Source organism: Oncorhynchus mykiss, chromosome 26 (assembly GCF_013265735.2).
Source record: "Oncorhynchus mykiss isolate Arlee chromosome 26, USDA_OmykA_1.1, whole genome shotgun sequence".
In the NCBI taxonomy this organism is placed as follows: domain Eukaryota; kingdom Metazoa; phylum Chordata; class Actinopteri; order Salmoniformes; family Salmonidae; genus Oncorhynchus; species Oncorhynchus mykiss.
The window spans coordinates 26,200,499-26,207,953 of record NC_048590.1 but is presented as its reverse complement, the minus strand read 5'-3'; the positions used below and the strand labels follow the sequence as shown (position 1 = coordinate 26,207,953).

Below are 7,455 nucleotides of genomic sequence, written 5' to 3'. Positions count from 1 at the left end.
CAATTCTGCATTTTATATGGATTTAACATTGTATACATATAAGAATATTTACAGCTCAAGAATAGACATTATCAAAGCCTTTTATTTTCTTATAAGCAAAAGTTGTGCAAGCTGCATGTGTCTGGGTTATAGTTTCCATTACCAAGTTGTGGGCATGATGAGCTGACCTGTCAAAGTGCTCCATATATTCAGAAATGTCATCTGTCCTTGTTTAAACCACTATTTAAAACAAAAAACAGGACTAAGCAAGCTACAATGCATTGTGTTTGAGCAAAGGGCCTCAATGGTGCATCCTTAAGGTAGGCACATAAGTGAGACATCAGAGAGCGCAGGATGGGGTATGTTTTAAGTACATATTTGTTAACACGAACTCTTATTGCAGAATTGGAGTGTAGTCATCATACACAGTACCTTTGAACAGCATGAACGTCTAGGAATCGGGGAAATACTCAATGTAAATTCTATCTAATACATACATGGTGTTATGCACTACGCAACATCTAGAGCTTTGGTTAACTTCGAGCAGATCGAGAACTGCAATGGCTTGAATAAACAATGACAAGCTTATAGATGGAAGAATCTTACATGTAAGCCTTGTGAGAGGGTGAGCAACTTCATTTTCTAGGCTGAAATCGCTGGAGACCCTTCTGATTGTCTACAGGCCTGAAAAGGTTGAGCTGCATGGTTACTCCTAGACAATATAGTCAATTTCTGAATAAAGTGCGTCTGTCAGGTCCTCTTCACGCGAGTTCTGTCTTTTCAGACACAGGGAGCCTCGGCTGTCAAAGAGATTAGGACATTTGTAATTAATCCATTTGTAGCATCATACTGGGTCAACAGCATTTTGAGTGATCGCTATGGCTTTTGTCTACCAAGTCTTTATTTTTTATGTAATGACTTATGCCTTCATTTCAATTGAATGTAAATGTTGCAGGTTTGCAGCATATAGATTCTTACCCGAGATGTTCGCACTGGAGGTCCCCAGCACAGGGGCAATGTTCCCTTGGTCCCTGGCCCTCTATGTCCCAGGACAGCAGCTCCATGAGGTGATTGGAGGAGCCATGACAGCGCTCACGCTCTATTGGCTTAGCCGTGCACACAGGGAACAGCAGAGCTGACCACAAGGTAAGGGGAGAGAGATGGGTAGTGACAAAGGTAAGTGACATTACTACAGAAACTTAAATACAGGCGTACAGTATATGGAAAGTGCTTGGAAGGGAAAGCAGGTTACGGACCTTCACATGATCACTTAACTATCTGAAACTTCAATGCGCCTTGCTTCACTTGACTTCATGACTATCATAATTGGCTAGGGACAAGTACATTGAGAACAGAGGCTTTGTGGTATCGCAATTTGAAGCCTCCCTTTTTTGGATGTCAAAGCAATCCCTGTAGGTTTTTATCTGGCTGAGTCATAGCCACATGAAATGAGCCCATTTCGCTCCCCACAGATTATGTTAATTTCATGTAGAATGACTCATGGTGTATAATTTAGCAGAGGAATTATGTTCTGTGTGTGACCTTGTGGCCTGCACCTTTATGGAAAGCACATCAGAGGTCTGGGCTGCAGTTGCTCTGGTATTGGCAGATGCTGCCAGCTTCCCTCTTAGTGGTGTTCTGGCTGCACTGGCCCCACACACACAGCTGTCCTGTACAGCACTCATCCTTTTTGCAGGGCTGGAACACACACACAGTGACAAACTGTCAGATGACATGCATGGCATGATATCAGGCCCATGGTCATGGAATGACCAGTCTCTTGTAACTCTCCTAAGCTCTCTAGGTGCAGCAAATTCCTGCTACTTGTGCAAGCTGAACTAATAGTGGTATCTAATTAATAGTTAATAGTGTGCTGCTTGACATATGACTGTTTTTCTGTGCAGGACATTAACACAGGCGTTATCAACTTGGAAGACCCTTAACTATTCTCAGCGTACCTTTGACTTTGAATGCAAGCCAGTATCTACAGTATTATGTGGATTGTTTTCTACTCTGCCCTGCCAAAAACATTAAATTCAATTACATTGTTTGTGTCTGTAGAGTAGGCTCTCATTACCTCTCATCCTGCTCCTCTCTTTGTCCTCTGAGAGAGGGGGAGAGAGGTGGAGCTCTTATTCAATCAGACACATGCTTTGATGCACAGCCAAGAGGAGAGAAGCTCTCCGTCATGAAACACTCCAGTTACACTTGTGGCAACACTGCAATGCAGTAACAATGCAGAAGCAGCTGCATCATATTGTTTAAGCAATCTGCTGCTCTGTGATTGCTGTGTGTGTGCACGTGCGCACTAAAGCACTGTTACAAAACCTGGAGATGGTCTGAAGTTGTACGTAATAGAAACTAGGAAGGAGTCAAAGTCCCCTGGGAAACATAGGTCTGCACGAATACATTCTAGATGGGTTCAGTGTCAGGGTGTGTAAAATGTGTGTAACACTGTTAATAACCATGAAATGGACCTACCACGTCGAGGGCTTTGCAGGTTAGACACTTGGATCGGTGCGTCTCATACAGGCAATATTTCCCCTTTTTACAGTCCTCATCAATGATACACTACTGTGAAGAGGGGACACTCAAGACACACCCTCCTTCACAGATAAACATGCAGATGGTCTCTATATGGTACCAAAGCCGCCCACAATCCAGAGTTTTGCACTAGAAAACAGATTGTTCTGGAAAAATTGGCTAAATCAAACATGGTGGTCTTGAAGAGAAATGCAGAGGTTGTAGCCATGTACTATTGCAAACTTATTTACAAATTTAACTTTAAAATAACTTCAAAGTACATTTTTGAGGATGTGATACGTTGTTGCACGGTCTCTTCCAATATTTACACTACCGTTCAAAAGTTTGGGCTCACTTAGAAATGTACTTGTTTTTGAAAGAAAATCACATTTTCCGTCCATTAAAATAACATAAAATAGATCAGAAATACAGTGTAGACATTGTTAATGCTGTAAATGACTATTGTAGCTGGAAATGGCTGATTTTTAATGGAATAATTAGATAGGTTTACGGAGGACCATCATAAACAACCATCACTCCTGTGTTCCAATGGCACGTTGTGTTAGCTAATCGAAGTTTATAATTTCAAAAGGCTAATTGATCATTAGAAAACCATTTTGCAATTATGTTAGCACAGCTGAAAACTGTTGTTCTGATTAAAGAAGCAATAAAACTGTCCTTCTTTAAAATAGTTGAGTATCTGGAGCATAAGCATTTGTGGGTTTGATTACAGGCTCAAAATGGCCAGAAACAAAGAACTTTCTTCTGAAACTCATCAGTCTATTATTGTTCTGAGAAATGAAGGCTATTCCATGCAAGAAATTGCCAAGAAACTGAAGATCTCATACAACGCTGTGTACTACTCCGTAGTACACAGATTATTGTCTCTAACTGTCTCTAACCAGAATAGAAAGAGGACTGGGAGGCCCCGGTGCACAACTGAGCAAGAGGACAAGTACATTAGAGTGTCTATTTTGAGAAACAGATGCCTCACAAGTCCTCAACTGGTAGCTTCATGAAATAGTACCCGCAAAACACCAGTCTCAACGTCAACAGTGAAGAGGCAACTCCAGGATGCTGGCCTTCTAGGCAGAGTTCATCTTTTCATTTTATTGGCCAGTCTGAGATATGGCTTTTTCTTTGCAACTCTGCCTAGAAGGCCAGCATCCCGGACTCGCCTCTTCACTGTTGACGTTGAGACTGGTTTCTAGCCATTTTGAGCCTGTAATCAAACCCACAAATACTGATGCTCCAGATACTCAACTATTCTGAAGAAGGACAGTTTTATTGATTCTTTAATCAGAACAACAGTTTTCAGCTGTGCTAACATAATTGCAAAGGGGTTTTCTAATGATCAATTAGCCTTTTAAAATGATAAACTTGGATTCGCTAACACAACGTCGATTGGAACACAGGAGTGATTGTTGCTGATAATGGGCCTCTGTACGCCTATGTAGATATTCCATAAAAAATCTGCCATTTCCAGCTACAATAGTCCTTTACAACATTAACAATGTCTACACTGTATTTCTGATCAATTTTTGTTATTTTAATGGAAAACATTTGCAAACCTTTCAAAAACGAGGACATTTCTAAGTGACCCCAAACTTTTGAACAGTAGTGTATGTGTGCCTAAAGTGACCTGAATAAAATGGGCCTGCTGTTGAAACTGTCCCAAAATTTGTCCCAATTCCCTCTCACTTGTCCCTCTACCACATATCTTAAGGAAAAGACTGGTAGGAATGGCATGCTCTGAGACTGTCTATTATTTTAACTAAATATTAAAACCTGTGACTGCAATAAAGAAAATGTTTAATGTGCAGGATGTTATGAAAATGACTACACGCAATGTTTACCAAAAGCCCCGAATCAAATGATAGACATTTAACAGTTATTGTTCAAAACTATGCAGCTAGATATTGTGACTAAAACCCCCAAAACAAATAACTAAAAACCCTTCAGACTTTTGCTGATAAGATGGATTGAGCACTTCTTGCACTGTGTCCTGGTCAGGGGCCGGTTAAAGCAGTAATCTAGTGTCTGTCTCCAAAGACCTACTGTATACTGGTCAAAGACAGGCACTCACGCACACATCTGACTTGATTGATCTGTTATTATTTTGCTCTTATCTTGCCTGATCAGCGGCCCCATCAGGGCTGAGACGTGGCTGCCATATATAATCTATGTACAGACAGATGCAGCTCTGAAGAGAGCTTATCAACCAGCCACCATCCTGCATGTCACGCTGCCTGGATAAGACTAGCTTTAACCTGGCTTATAGAGAATGAGACAGCACAGTTGAGACTGGAGAGGCGTACAGGGCATGGGGAAAGAGAAATGAGATTCCCAAACATGACAGCAGCTGTGGCCGCATGCAGAACAGCACAGAAAGAGGAAACGCATCCCATGACTTGTTAAATCTTTCATGAATTGTGACTTGCATTAAGGATGGAATGGTATTCATCTTATGCCCACTGTCTTTATTAAACACAAAACACCAGTTAGAGTTATAGTGTTCAAGTTATTGTGGATAATGCATGTTTTTTTTGTGTTTTTTTTTTAAATCTGTTGTAAATCATGATGAAGGGAAATTCCAAAGATTGTTGTTGACTCACATGAATAATATGATTTTCCTTGTCACTGGACTGGATAACTGTTCTGGTGATGTGGGTCTCTTCTGTTCTGTTGTCTGTCTCCTAAAGAAAGAGAGACACATTTCCAGTTAGGGTCACTTCTGTAGGATTTCTGCAATTTTGCTTTGTCTTCATAACAAATGTGGGATGCCAGAATAGTACTACCACACAGTATTACAATTCATAATAGCATTTCAGCATTGTAGTTTTGAATGAAATACAGTACAAAAATACATTTGCATGTGACTACTACTGTACCTTATGTAATGTCTCTATGGTGTGGATGGATTGAGTTTCAACCACACTCTCAGAAGTGCTTTCGTTGTGGTAATTTGAGGGAAGGTTATTGGGATGCAAGCTGGACATTGTCCATCTAAAGAGGTTTGATGCAAAAGATCAATACTGCATTGGGGTCACCACTGTTTTTTTTTACACAATGTGCATGTTAAGATTGACTTAGACTTATCTCAACCCACATTGGCAACTGTTTTTATTAGTCTGATACATTTTTAAGTCTCAAGTTAAACTTGTGGTTACTTTAATTTAACAGAAAAGTTTCAGATCAACTAACATGATATAATCAGAGTGTACTGCGCTATTATTATCTGTTGCATTTTACATAACATTAAAAATCATACAAATGAAACGGGTGCTATGGGAAATAATAGGCTCATTAATTTTTTTATCAACGCTCTGCAAATATACATCTGAGTAGACCTAACCATTAACCGACCTGGTGCACCGCATCCTCCAGTTTATTATGCGTGTCCTCCATCAGTTGCTCTACCTCCTCAAACATGTCGTTTAATGTCGTGTGTCCTTGTGCCAAATTATCCTCAAGGATCTGGTTGAAGTCCAAATCCACGGGCCTGGTAGAACCAGGAAGGAGGATGCCATGGATAAACGTTAGGCTCAGAGTTAGAAGAGAGAAATACAACATCCTTGCTGCTGCGCAAAAAGGCATCCGAATGAATTAGGTTCTTTGGACGTCCCATCCGCGCACTGGGTGTGTGCGGTGATGCTGCTGCTGGGTCACTCTGTCCGAAGAGAAGGGGGAGGATAGACTATAATATTGCCTTATGCATGTATTTATATTTGGAGAAAGTTGTAGTTTATTTTGTCCCAAGTTATGCGACTACTGTAGGCTATAGCCTAATTGACAGGTGCAAGCCATGGTGATACGTTTTCGATACTCTTACCTTTCAAAGTAACGTCAGTGACGAGCCTATTCTGGGCCAACCGCAGCAGGCTGGGGGAGGATGCCGCCAATGAAGGAGGGATGGTGGCACACCGCAATGGGCTGACTGCTTGTCTTTGAGCAATGATCAGACTTGCCTAGAGCCCGGGTTAACGTTGGGACATCTGTGTAATGAGATCTGTGTAATGTTGGCGACGACTCTTTATTGTTACTCTTCAATTATAAGTTTATAATTCACTTGTTATTATATTTCACAATTAGTAGACCTAGTTACAATGTATTAAAGTTGTGATAGTTAGGCTACACAGTAATATAGTCTGCTGTGACTGTACGTTAACGTGGATGTGGCTCCGGCGCATGTTTTCGCCCATTTACCACTAGATGGCCTCATTTGCATGGAATATATTTTCAGTAGCCTAGTCTAAACCACTGTGGAGTAGCCTAGTTTATAGGTTTATGGCTATGAAACTATAATTGCTAGACGTATGGGTAAACACCCACCCACCACCCCGAGAAACCACTCGACTAAGTAACCATCTTATGTAACCATACCAAACATAACATATTATACTAATGTGAGTGCCCCGGATTTATCTTTACTATGTTACGTCTAGTCTGAGACCAGGTTTTTTAGAGAGTTCACTCCTTGGTATGGAGAGCCTTGTGAAGACATTGGAGCAGAGAGGTGTCACGGTGAATAACTGACCATGTCAACGCCATCACCATCATCCGAACGCGTCGTTTTATGTAATGGACAAAACAGTCAATACTTTAAAGCAGTCCATGTTTACTCACTGCGTAAATGCCAAATGTAGCCTATTATGGATCAATTAATTTAGCGTAATTTGACGCAAGTTCTTTGTTTTGTTTGTTTGTTCTTGAAACATTATTCTGGACACTGAACAGCTGAAGATATGTTTGTGCTAGAGCCTGTGCACGTGCCTCAATCACTTGCTGAGTCCAACTTGTGCCTCAAAATGTATTTGAATTATTACAATGATATACATAATGATTTAGGCTATATGCCGATATTCCACTTGGTTAATTTATTTGTTGCTTAATTAGCTAAATACCCATTAAACTTAAATCCAGCTTTATTCTCCATAAAATAATCAGAGTATA

General features: G+C 40.6%; 1 pseudogene; it reads right to left on the bottom strand.

Annotated features, from left to right (window-relative positions):
* Window positions 1–3: 3 nt before the first annotated feature.
* Window positions 4–6,248, bottom strand: LOC110506504 (annotated as a pseudogene).
* Between the last annotated feature and the right edge of the window lie 1,207 nt (window positions 6,249–7,455).